The sequence below is a fragment of the Pseudophryne corroboree genome, chromosome 8 (assembly GCF_028390025.1).
Source record: "Pseudophryne corroboree isolate aPseCor3 chromosome 8, aPseCor3.hap2, whole genome shotgun sequence".
NCBI classification, from domain to species: Eukaryota; Metazoa; Chordata; class Amphibia; order Anura; family Myobatrachidae; genus Pseudophryne; species Pseudophryne corroboree.
The window spans coordinates 51,930,877-51,944,144 of record NC_086451.1 but is presented as its reverse complement, the minus strand read 5'-3'; the positions used below and the strand labels follow the sequence as shown (position 1 = coordinate 51,944,144).

The 13,268-nt window shown below is 45.1% G+C and overlaps 1 protein-coding gene across 5 annotated transcripts in view; it reads right to left on the bottom strand.

Annotated features, from left to right (window-relative positions):
* WNK3 (WNK lysine deficient protein kinase 3) overlaps positions 1-13,268 on the bottom strand; it is a 258,491-nt gene that overhangs the window by 225,908 nt on the left and 19,315 nt on the right. Inside the window, exon 1 of one of the 5 annotated variants that reach the window (XM_063936370.1) lies at positions 4,526-4,547. The exons of the other annotated variants lie outside the window; for them this stretch is intronic. The gene's annotated coding sequence lies outside the window, so the exon portion shown is untranslated. Of the gene's footprint in view, positions 1-4,525; positions 4,548-13,268 lie in introns of those variants that run through there. 5 annotated transcript variants of the gene reach the window in all.

The following is a 13,268-nucleotide window of genomic DNA, read 5'->3' as shown; positions in this document are numbered from 1 at the left end:
TCTTTTTGGAAGAATATTGACAGGGCCGAAATTTGAACCTTAATGGATCCCAATTTGAGACCCATAGATAATCCTGATTGCAGGAAATGTAGGAAACGACCCAGTTGGAATTCCTCCGTCGGAACCCTCCGATCCTCGCACCACGCTACATATTTTCGCCAAATGCGGTGATAATGTTTCACGGTGACTTCCTTCCGTGCCTTAATCAAGGTAGGAATGACTTCTTCTGGAATGCCTTTCCCTTTTAGGATCTGGCGTTCAACCGCCATGCCGTCAAACGCAGCCGCGGTAAGTCTTGAAAAAGACAGGGACCCTGCTGTAGCAGGTCCCTTCTCAGAGGTAGAGGCCACGGTTCGTCCGTGAGCATCTCTTGAAGTTCCGGATACCAAGTCCTTCTCGGCCAATCCGGAACCACTAGTATTGTTCTTACTCTTCTTTGCCGTATGATCTTCAATACCTTTGGTATGAGCGGCAGAGGAGGAAACACATACACTGACTGGTACACCCAAGGAGTTACCAGTGCGTCCACAGCTATTGCCTGTGGATCTCTTGACCTGGCGCAATATTTGTCCAGTTTCTTGTTGAGGCGAGACGCCATCATGTCTACAATTGGTCTTTCCCAACGGTCTATTAACATGTTGAAGACTTCTGGATGTAGACCCCACTCTCCCGGATGAAGATCGTGTCTGCTGAGGAAGTCTGCTTCCCAGTTGTCCACGCCCGGGATGAACACTGCTGACAGTGCTATCACGTGATTCTCCGCCCAGCGAAGAATCTTGGCAGCTTCTGCCATTGCACTCCTGCTTCTTGTGCCGCCCTGCCTGTTTACATGGGCGACCGCCGTGATGTTGTCCGACTGAATCAACACCGGCTTTCCTTGCAGGAGAAGTTCCGCCTGGCTTAGAGCATTGTAGATTGCTCTTAGTTCCAGAATGTTTATGTGAAGAGACTTTTCCAGACTCGTCCATACTCCCTGGAAGTTTCTTCCTTGTGTGACTGCTCCCCAGCCTCTCAGGCTGGCGTCCGTGGTCACCAGGATCCAATCCTGAATGCCGAATCTGCGGCCTTCTAATAGGTGAGCCTTCTGCAACCACCACAGAAGTGACACCCTTGTCTTTGGTGACAGGGTTATTCGCAGGTGCATCTGCAGATGCGACCCTGACCATTTGTCCAACAGATCCCTTTGGAATATTCTTGCATGGAATCTGCCGAATGGAATTGCTTCGTAAGAAGCCACCATTTTTCCCAGGACTCTTGTGCATTGATGTACTGACACTTTTCCTGGTTTTAGGAGGTTCCTGACCAGATCGGATAACTCCTTGGCTTTTTCCTCTGGAAGGAAAACCTTTTTCTGAACCGTGTCCAGAATCATTCCTAGGAACAGCAGACGAGTTGTCGGGATTAAATGGGATTTTGGAATATTCAGAATCCACCCGTGTTGTCTTAGCACCTCTTGAGATAGTGCTAAAGCTGTCTCCAGCTGTTCTCTGGACCTTGCCCTTATTAGGAGATCGTCCAAGTATGGGATAACTAATACGCCTTTTCTTCGAAGAAGAATCATCATCTCGGCCATTACCTTGGTAAAGACCCGAGGCGCCGTGGACAATCCGAACGGCAGCGTCTGAAACTGATAGTGACAGTTTTGAACAATGAACCTGAGGTACCCCTGGTGTGCGGGGTAAATCGGAACGTGTAGATACGCATCCTTGATGTCCAAGGATACCATAAAGTCCCCTTCTTCCAGGTTCGCTATCACTGCTCTGAGTGACTCCATCTTGAACTTGAACTTTTTTATGTAGAGGTTCAAGGACTTCAGATTTAGAATAGGCCTTACCGAGCCATCCGGCTTCGGTACCACAAATAGAGTGGAATAATACCCCTTTCCTTGTTGTAATAGGGGTACTTTGACTATCACCTGCTGAGCGTACAGCTTGTGAATGGCTTCCAACACCCTCTCCCTTTCGGAAGAGACGGTTGGTAAGGCAGACTTCAGGAAACGATGAGGAGGATCCGTCTCTAATTCCAACCTGTACCCCTGAGATATTATCTGCAGGATCCAGGGGTCTACCTGCGAGTGAGCCCACTGCGCGCTGTAATTTTTGAGACGGCCCCCCACTGTCCCCGAGTCCGCTTGAGAGGCCCCAGCGTCATGCTGAGGTTTTTGCAGGAGCCGGGGAGGGCTTCTGTTCCTGGGAAGGAGCTGCCTGTTGGTGTCTCTTCCCTCTTCCTCTGCCTCGTGGCAGGTACGACAAGCCCTTTGCTCTCTTATTTTTGTAGGAGCGAAAAGGCTGCGGTTGAAAGGTCGGTGCCTTTCTCTGTTGGGGAGTGACTTGAGGTAAAAAAGTGGATTTCCCGGCAGTAGCCGTGGCCACCAAGTCTGATAGACCAACTCCAAATAACTCCTCCCCTTTATACGGCAAAACCTCCATGTGACGTTTTGAATCCGCATCGCCTGTCCACTGTCGTGTCCATAAGGCTCTTCTGGCTGAAATGGACATAGCACTCACCCGAGATGCCAGTGTGCAAATATCCCTCTGTGCATCACGCATATAGATAAATGCATCCTTTATTTGTTCTAACGACAGTAAAACATTGTCCCTATCTAGGGTATCAATATTTTCAATCAGGGATTCTGACCAAACTACTCCAGCACTGCACATCCAGGCAGTTGCTATAGCTGGTCGTAGTATAACACCTGCATGTGTGTATATATTCTTTTGAATAACTTCCATCTTTCTATCTGATGGATCCTTAAGTGCGGCCGTCTCAGGAGAGGGTAACGCCACTTGTTTGGATAAGCGTGTGAGCGCCTTGTCCACCTTAGGGGGTGTTTCCCAGCGCGCCCTAACCTCTGGCGGGAAAGGGTATAATGCCAATAACTTTTTTGAAATTATCAACTTTTTATCAGGAGCAACCCACGCTTCATCACACACGTCATTTAATTCTTCTGATTCAGGAAAAACTGTTTGTAGTTTTTTCACACCATACATAATACCCTGTTTTACGGTATCTGTAGTATCAGCTAAATGTAACGTCTCCTTCATTGCCAAAATCATATAACGTGTGGCCCTACTGGAAAATACGTTTAAATTTCTACCGTCGTCACTGGAATCAGTGCCCGTGTCTGGGTCTGTGTCGACCGACTGAGGCAAAGGGCGTTTTACAGCCCCTGACGGTGTTTGAGGCGCCTGTACAGGCATTAATTGATTGTCCGGCCGCCTCATGTCCTCAACTGACTGTTTAAGGGAAGATAAACCATCACGTAATTCCACAAATAAAGGCATCCATTCTGGTGTCGACCCCCTGGGGGGTGACATCTGCATATTTGGCAATTGCTCCGCCTCCACACCAATATCGTCCTCATACATGTCGACACCACGTACCGACACACACCGCAAACTCACAGGGAATGCTCTAATGAAGACAGGACCCACTAGCCCTTTTGGGGAGACAGAGGGAGAGTCTGCCAGCACACACCACAAAGCGCTATATATACAAGGGATATCCTTATATTAAGTGCTCCCTTATAGCTGCTTTAATATATATATATATAGCCATTAATGTGCCCCCCCTCTCTGTTTTACCCTGTTTCTGTAGTGCAGTGCAGGGGAGAGACCTGGGAGCCGTTCTGACCAGCGGAGCTGTGACAGAAAATGGCGCCGTGTGCTGAGGAGATAGGCCCCGCCCCTTTTTCGGCGGGTTCTTCTCCCGCTATTTTTCCAGTCAGGCAGGGGTTAAATATCTCCATATAGCCCCTATGGGCTACATGTGAGGTATTTTTAGCCTTGTATAAGGTTTATATTTGCCTCTCAGAGCGCCCCCCCCCAGCGCTCTGCACCCTCAGTGACTGCCCAGTGAAGTGTGCTGAGAGGAAAATGGCGCACAGCTGCAGTGCTGTGCGCTACCTTATGAAAACTGAGGAGTCTTCAGCCGCCGGTTTCCGGACCTCTTCACGCTTCAGCATCTGCAAGGGGGTCGGCGGCGCGGCTCCGGGACCGGACTCCACGGCTGGGCCTGTGTTCGATCCCTCTGGAGCTAATGGTGTCCAGTAGCCAAGCAGCAAATCCACTCTGCATGCAGGTGAGTTTACTACTTTCCCCCTAAGTCCCACGTTGCAGTGATCCTGTTGCCAGCAGGACTCACTGTAAATAAAAAAACCTAAACTAAACTTTCTCTAAGCAGCTCTTTAGGAGAGCCACCTAGATTGCACCCTTCTCGTTCGGGCACAAAATCTAACTGGAGTCTGGAGGAGGGTCATAGGGGGAGGAGCCAGTGCACACCACCTGACCTAGTAAAGCTTTACTTTTTTGTGCCCTGTCTCCTGCGGAGCCGCTATTCCCCATGGTCCTTTCAGGAACCCCAGCATCCACTTAGGACGATAGAGAAATAAAGATAAAAAGCCACACAAAAACGACACCGAACTCATAAAACAAATAAGGCAATTTGGAAGCAGACATATTTGCTGGTCTTGTGCAGCATTCCAGCATGCAAGCGACTGATGATCCTCATTATCTTCAACACTTACAGGTCAGAGTCTTTATATGCATTCCAGGATCATGGTTATGATCTGCAATAAACTGTGAATTCCAACATATAAAGGGAAAGTAAGTTTCTCTAATATGTTTATCCAAATAGCTCTTGAATAACTTGAGCGACATATAAACTTGGAAGCACAAAACTGAACAATTACCGCTTACCAGAAAAGTACATTTGAATAGAAAGGGTGTCCCCAGAATTTTTTTATTTTGCTAATTTGTGTGGGAAGCAACAGCCAGCAGCTGTATCATTCTAACTGGCCAAAAGTCACAGGCCGTGAGGCAATCTTAGAATTGTAGTAATAAACACACCTCAGAACATATTTGCATTGCAATTGCCTCTTTCATGACACCATGTTGATTTAAATTGGATAGAGATAAAATCAGCCTTTACAACAATGGTGTGCAAGTGGTAGATCACTAGGCAGTGGCTTGTAGCCCAGAAGTGCTGCTCAGTGTAGAAATGCCAATGGGACGTTGTGTCTCCTGATAGATGAGGCGACTGCCGCGTTTGTCATTAATTCTGCTTTTAAGGCTTCATCAAGACCTGGGAGAACCAATAGCTTATAGGCCTAAGGCAGATGCATTTCCTTAATGTTTTTACATCACTTAGGGTCATGTGTCCATCCGGCTCAATTCAGTGCAATGGACGTTATGTGCCGTTCAGGGAAGGCACATCACATCCATTGGTATCTCAAGTAGCGGTGTTGGCGCTACCATATAAGTAAGGAATATTCTGGAAATGTGGTGATATATTGTCCAGCAATATTCTTTTTACAGTGAGGGAGTCTGTATTTCGCTGCAATATATTGTTTGTAATGGGTAATCTTTCTGGGATGTAACCATGATACCAGCGGTCGGGATCCCGCCGGTTACTATACCGACGCCGGATTCCCGACAGCTACAAATGCAGACAGTCGGCATGCCAACTAACAGGAACTATTCCCACTCTATACCCATAGAGCCTGCAAGGGGCTTTGTTGCGCTCATCCGTCGCCACCAGCATTCTAGCGGCCGGGATCCCGGCGTCAGTATGCTGACCGCCAGGATCCCAGTCGCCGACAAACCATACCAAACCCATCTTTCTTTTATACATGGCCTGAAATAATATATCCCTAGACAATATGGGGAGGAATTCAATTGTTTTGTGTGCGCCCAAATGTATTGGGTGCCCATCAACGCAATTCAATTGTTCCCCACAACACCCCCACCAGAAGTATTGTGCTTAGCTGCACAAAGAGACTAAAGCACTGTTTTGGGTGCCCAAAGAGCCAATTTATCGCACATTTCAGCTTGCCACCTCAGAAGGCTGTGAGCTGAAATGTGTCCACCCGCTACTGTTTACGCCAGAACAGAGCAACAATTGAATTGCTCCGTCGGGCAACATTAACGGCAGCCACAGGGTAAAGAAAAACAATTGAATTCCCCCCTACATGTTTGGTCAGGATTACCTAGTTTCTGGATAATGGCAGGAGAAAGCACAGGAGATTTGGAGCTTCAGGGAGAAGGGTCCAAGGAGCCTAACAATCCATAGTGATTAAAATTACATCAGATTTGATCATGATTTGCGGCCTAGAAACAAGTAAATAAATTGAAATTAAACAAAGTAGATCCAATGGGGTCAATTCAATTCGGCAACTTATGAATAGCGCCGGGAATTAGCTCCCGACGCTATTCAATTCAGCTCCAGTTAAGTCGGCGATGGCCTGTTCTCGCCGACTAAACAGGTTGAATGTCGGGAGAACGGGCATTCTCCGACTTAACTCCCCAGCGCGAGGATGATTCCCGACAGAATCAGCCTCGCGCCGGCCGCGAGGCAGCACTTTTGTCGGGTTTCTTCTCTCATCCCCCGGGGATGAGAGAAGAATTCCCGACAATTGCGGGTCACTAGCAGCTGAATTGAATAGCGTCGGGAGCTAATTCCCGGCGCTATTCATAAGTTGCCGAATTGAATCGACCCCAATGTCACATGTTTGGGTGTCCCTGCATGCAAGTATAATATATTGTTAAAAGCTGCTCGTGTGAAAGGCTCACTAATCCGCTGACTGAGAAAGTTATCAGAACCAGATATACTGCTGCAACTCATAGCACCTTAGGGTAGAGATGGCGTATCGGGCACAGGATCTCACAGTAAGCAGTTCTGGGGAGTGGGTTACAGGAAAAGAAAGCATGCACAGGCAGCTCACTACGCACTAGTAGAAATGAGAAGTAAACTGTTTCACATGTCAGATATCCACAGTAAGGTGAAAACCTCCTATGTGAACATCACTCGCCACAGAACCCAACAGAGCAAGTAACAGACACAGAGTATCCATATACAATAAATCCATCAAGATTAGGCCCACGGGACTTGTTAGCAAATAGATCAATTAGTCAATTTGCACACAGCTGTCTGGACAATGCAGGTTATGATTGATACAGCACAATACCTACGGCCTGAAGTCCATCTGAGTAGATATGTATTCTCCAAGAAGGGCTGAGTCCAGACACATAAATTTAGGTCCATATATATTTGGACAATGACAATTTTCGTAATTTGGGCTCTGTAAGCCATCACAACAGATTTCAAATTAAACTTTGGAGATGCAATTGAAGTGCAGACTTTCAGCTTTAGGGCCTAATTCAAGGTTGATTGCAAAACCATGTGTAGTGCAGGTGGGGCAGACGTAACATGTGCAGAGAGAGTTAGATTTGGGTGGGTTATACTGTTTCTGTGCAGGGTAAATACTGACTGCTGTATTTTTACACTGCAATTTAGATTTCAGTTTGAACACCCCACCCAAATCTAACCCTCTCTGCACATGTTACATCTGCCCCACCTGCAGTACACATGATTTTGCTCATTAGAGGAAAATGTTTTGCAATCAACATTGAATTAGGCCCTTAATTCAAGGGATTGCACAAAAATATTGCATAAAACGTTTTGGAATTACTATTTTGTACACAGTCCCCTATTTTCAGGTGGTCAAATGTAATTGCACAAATTAAATAATCATAAATAAAATGTTCATTTTTAATACTTTTTTGAGAATCCTTTGCAGGCAATGACTGCCTGAAGCCTGGAACCTATAGACATTACCAAATGCTGGGTTTCCACCTTAGTTACAGTTTGCTAGGCCTTTCCTGCAGACGTGTTTAGTTATGGTTTGTTCGTGGATCTTTCTGCCTTTAGTTTCGTCTTCAGCAAGGGAAACGTATGTTCGATCAGGGGCTGAATGTAATGCAGTCCGAGTTGGCCGGAGGCGCAGGTTGCTGGCGGAACGCTAACTTTGCCACTTTTTTATGAAGAAAAAAAAAAGAATCATGTACAAAGCAAAACCATGGCTTGTAAATGATTGCCGCTTTTTTTTTTTTTTTTTTTTAAAGTAGAGTTCAGCCGGCAACACGCTCCTGTGTTCAACTCGGACGGCTTTACTTCCGGCCCCATGTGTTTGAATCGGTCATTGTAGAATACTCCACTTCTTTGCCTTATGCTGTGGGTCATTTTCCATCTATATTGTTAAGCGCTGTCCAATCACCTTTCCCTATACACTTCAGAATTCATCCAGCTGCTTCTGCATCATCATCATCATCATCATCATCAAGAAACTCTAGTGGCCCAGTGCCACTGAAAGCCATGCATGCCCATGCCATCACACTGCCTCTACAGTGTTTTACACATGATGTGGCATACTTCGGATCATGAACCACCGAAAGCTCTCTGTGGGTTTTTTGTGTTTTTTTTTTTAAATCCCTCCTGCAATTGGATTCCGCCCTTAAACTTTAAAATACAGGTTGTTGTTTTTTTATTGCAATATTTGTCTTCATTAACGTTTGGTCAGAGGATCTTTACTTGGCCTGCAAATCAGAAACCAAGGTGGGGTGAAAAGGGAGGGGTTGCCAGATGATGGCACCTAACAGCAGCACAGGGTAATATTTTGGTGGTTGTGGTGGGTTTATGGTACATACACAGTAAAAGGATTTTACTGCAATAATGGGAGGCCACTTCTACAAATGCAACAATATTGAGAGATCAAAGTACTCCATCACACTTTCGCAATGTAGGGTCTATCATGCACCACCCACCAGATGATCTTCCTATGACTCCAGCATGTTCCTCAACAGGATTCACCTTCGGTTTGCGATCTGGGGGCTCCTCAAAGTTCTCTCCCTGTTAATTGCGTTTCATATCAGCAGTCCCAGGGGGAGAAAACACCTTCCCCCTGGGACTGCCTGTCCTGTGAGGGATTAGCTAATCGTGCCTCCCATGGGAACTCCCTGCCATAGCACGGACTCCAAATAACTCAATGTTACCCACCTCATCAGTGACAGCCTGAAGGATTCTGTATCCTGTGTTGATTTATAAACCTTCACAGAGGCCTCACACAATAGTCTTGCTAAGGACCCTGCATCTAATGTCTGAGTCAGCTAGATACCAGCAGTTGCGCCGGGCCTCCAAAATGCACGATGGTCCACCAGCAAGCTGCTGAGCTGTCTTGGGTAGTTCATCGGTCAAAGGTGTAACAAGTTCAAACATCTATCACCTACATACCGGTATATTGATTTATGTCTGAAAAGTATAGAAATGTCTCATTGGATACGGGCAGTCTTTCGCTACATGCTCTGCCGAGATGTCATTTCATCAGAGCTTGATAGTGAGAAGGAATTACAGGCATCACTGTTAACATGTCTGTATCCGTCATACACTTATGTGGACAATGACTCCTCCTACCCACTGAAGCTTTTCCTAGTTGAGAGCTCGAAGGAAGAATTTTGGAGCCGTTGCCTCACTGTAACAGACTTAAAAATACTGTGCATCCATGCTGACCCCCCAGTATTTCACCCAGATCTTTAATGGTCTTAAAGCAGAGGGTGGACATCAAATCAGCTTAGGATAGTGTTATAGCCTGCTGACTCTTCAGGCTGTGCTCTACACACAGCTAGCTCCATCAGCTCCAGACAATATATTGTACACACTAAAAAGCTTCAACATTGGCTCCAGGCTGTGTGCCATGCACAGCAAGATCCATACTCCGTCCGATCTAATTATCATTGGCTGTGCGCAAGACCCTATAAACAAGTCTCAGCAGCATACTATACTTGTACTCATCTACCCGCCACATGTGGCTGTGGTGTCTTCTGCACGCACCGATTCTGATGCAGCCTGTGCTATCTGCTTTGTGCGACAATTTAGCCTCCTTGAATTAGAGACTCCGTTCTAGAGAACGATCCAGTTGGTCTCTGTTAGCCCACGCAGCCTGGCTGCTCTACAGTCTGCCCTGCTTCTGCCTCCCATCGGTAGCATTACCAAACTGCTTCATCACGCACTCTTAGCACAAAAGCTAGCCCTAGGCTTCCTGACCCAGGGTAACAATACCCCAGACTAATAATGGTATACAGCTGACTTGAAAACGTAGAATATGAAAATAATGCATTAAATGACAACCATTCTGATTATAAGCCGCTCTCGCGCTATTCTCAATGGGGTCGATTCAATTCTCCGACAGTTGAATAGCGCCGGGAATTAGCTCCCGGTGCTATTCAATACAGCACCAAGTGACAATTGTCGGGAATTCTTCTCTCAACCCCAGGGGATGTGAGAGGAAATCCGACAAAAGTGCTACCGCGAGGCTGATTCTGTCGGGAATCAGCATTGCGCCGGAGAGTTAAGTCGGAGAACGCCCGTTCTCCTGACAAATCAACATGTTAAGTCCGGGAGTACGGGCATTCGCCGACTTAACATGAGCTGAATTGAATAGCGACGGGAGCCAATTCCCGGCGCTATTCAACTGTCGGAGAATTGAATCGACCCCAATGATGGGTGTTCTCTTGTGAGGGAATATCAGATTCTCATTTATCCGATAGGTTGTCTCCTGTGGTGCATGCAAGTCTTTTCATTGTACTGTTTTTATTTGCATGTTTGCTTGTTCCCCTCCCTCATCTCACTCAACTTCTTCCTGTACCCTCCCCTACTTATACTGAAAAATATGTTTAAATGAAGGAGGTGGTTATGGAGAAACAAATGTGCTCCGTCGAAGAAGAAAAAAATGATATCTTTTTTTTTTCCTGGATTACCTTTGTATGTGTGTGTGTGTTAATTCAGTACAATTTAATTTCGCAAGCAGATTTCTCCCCCCTCTCTTTCTCTACAGTTCTATTTTAGAATAAGCTTGGGGATGTATTACCTGCCAGAACAAGAATGCTAGAAAGACTGCGTGGATCATTATCTATTCCTCCTATCCATTTCCCACTGAAAATTGGGCTGTGTCTTTAATAGTACTGAGCTTTTTATTGTCAAGGGGTGCTTAACATCCTCAGCGACAAGCTGGAAATAACCTTCGTCTATAAAAGGCCACCATTGCTAAGAAAGCAATACAAAGGGGCATGCCAAGACTTCTAAAGTTGGATGGTCTCTCAGAAACGACAAAATACAGCAGCTATTCCAGTACTACCAGAGTGCACACAGGTAAATGTCTGTGTGGTTTGTAAATTTGGCGCACTGCCACAAAAGAATTAGGCTGTGTGCTGTGCTGAGGTTTGTTTGCATTACACAGACTAGCTTGGGTTGATTTAAGAAATTAAGAAGTTATTCCGGACAAAAAGCACAGTGTAAAAGCATGCAAATGGATCCAGCCATGACGTTCAAGTGGTTGATTTATAGTGCCTGTCCAATAAGATGTATTCATAGAATACAGTTGCTTCATGTATGGGTTTTCTTCAAAGATAATGCAGCCACATGCTTTTCTTCATTAATCTTTGCATTTATGTTTGGATAGGTACACAGATTGCCAGGGGATGTAGTGGGCATCCTGACGGACGGGATCCCAGCGGTCATTAGACCTGTGCCAGAATTCCGACACTCGTCAGAATGCAGACGCCGGAATCGCGAACGTAAGTATACTCGGGAGGATTAGGGCTAGGTTGCGGGAAGGGAGGGTCAGTTTAGTTTGTGTCGCATCTGTTGGGATTTTAGCAGTTAGGGTGCCAGTGTCTGTATTCTGACCGCAGGCAACCTCACTATTGGTATCCCGTACCCAATCCATTGCGAGGTAAGTAACAGTTATTAGGTGGGGTGTAAGTGTCGCTTGCAGTATGTTAAAGTGGTTGGTATTTTCTCTCTCTCCAATCAGCTCCTGTCATTTTTCTAACACAGGGGCAGATGTATTAAGTACGGAGAAGTGATAAAGCAGTGATAAGTGGAAGGTGATAATGCACCAGCCAATCATTACGGCTAGGCGCTGATTGGCTGGTGCGTTATCGCCTTCCACTTATCACTTCTTCATCCCTTCTCCAGGCTTAATACATCTGCCCCACAGCTTGTAACACGGCAGCTAGGAGCCGATTGGTTGGTACTTTATCTCTCTCTGTCAAAATAATACAAACACAATAAAGTCAGCACAACATATTTGTAAAATGAACAAGAATCCCAGTTAAACATAACATCAAGCACTCTGTGAAATGGAAAAAGTTTCCAAGATAGAGGGTCAGAAAAGAAAGCCCAAGTTCATAGAGATATAAATCCTGAGTTTTACGGGAGATGAAGATGTAAATTTCCAACCTTGCCAAATAATTTTCATTTCTGCCTCAACCTGGAGCTAGATGTGAAGTCTACGATACCTCCATAAGCGGTCATGAAGTTCACCATTAAAACAAAATTACATACTAAAGGATTCACCAGTAAAATATATATTTTAATACTCTTGCAATAGATCATTGCAAGACAACTACAATTTATATCTTCACTCAGAACCTGGGACATTTGAAACCAAGAGTTCTACTACTACCACAATAGAACCATGTCATTAAATCTACTTTTGCTGAGGAGACATTCAGGGAAAGGCAAAGCTACATACAATATGTTTGATTACACTTTGTTGCATTCTAACCGGTAGATTGTTACAAAGAATAATACACAATATTTATCATGGTTAGACCTCAAGGTGGAATTCAATTGATTAAAAAAAAAATGTAAAAAAAAAAAAAAAAATCGGTTGGGTTTCTCTTTTTTTCCTGTCTATTAGATAGGAAAATAGACAGCCAACTAACTTTTCAAACAATTGAATACCCCCCTAAGTGTGACATGTTAATCAATGCTGCACCGTACACTGCCGATCACAGGAAATTTCCTATGCACATTTACGTTTGATGATCTAAAGACCCCATTATTCTGTGTAGAGAATTTGTTGGAAAGAGGAACTAAACATTTGTTACTAGTGTAGTGAAATGAAACTGACATCTCTCTGGTTTTTAAACCTGCATAAAAGGGTTAATGGCACTCTTCTGGCTGACTGGATCTCTGTGCATACACTTTGAGGCATTTGTTTAATCATCTCAGGATTCATTGAAAAACTTTCCTGCCTCGCATGGTTAGTTCTTGTTATATAACCTCAGTACACTGCCATGTATTGTACTGTGGACCACTGCTGTCAACTAGAAGCTTTGCTAATGTTGAGCTGGCACATATCTCTGCCAACATCCTGTACAAACAATTTTTTTTTAAATAAATAGAAGAGTTACTTTGGCTTCAGCTGCTTATAGTCAACCAATGATGTAACGAGATAGACAGCAGAGTCGTTGATTTTACAGTAGAAATGCACAACCGTGATGCATTAGACAATACTAACAATTTAGCTAGAGGTCACTGGTCGGCTCAAGGATCAGACTCCTATTGTATCTGTAGGTCTGAGGCATACACACACACAGACACACCTTTTTGCTACCAACTTAGAAGGAATTTTACATTCACTGTTACTT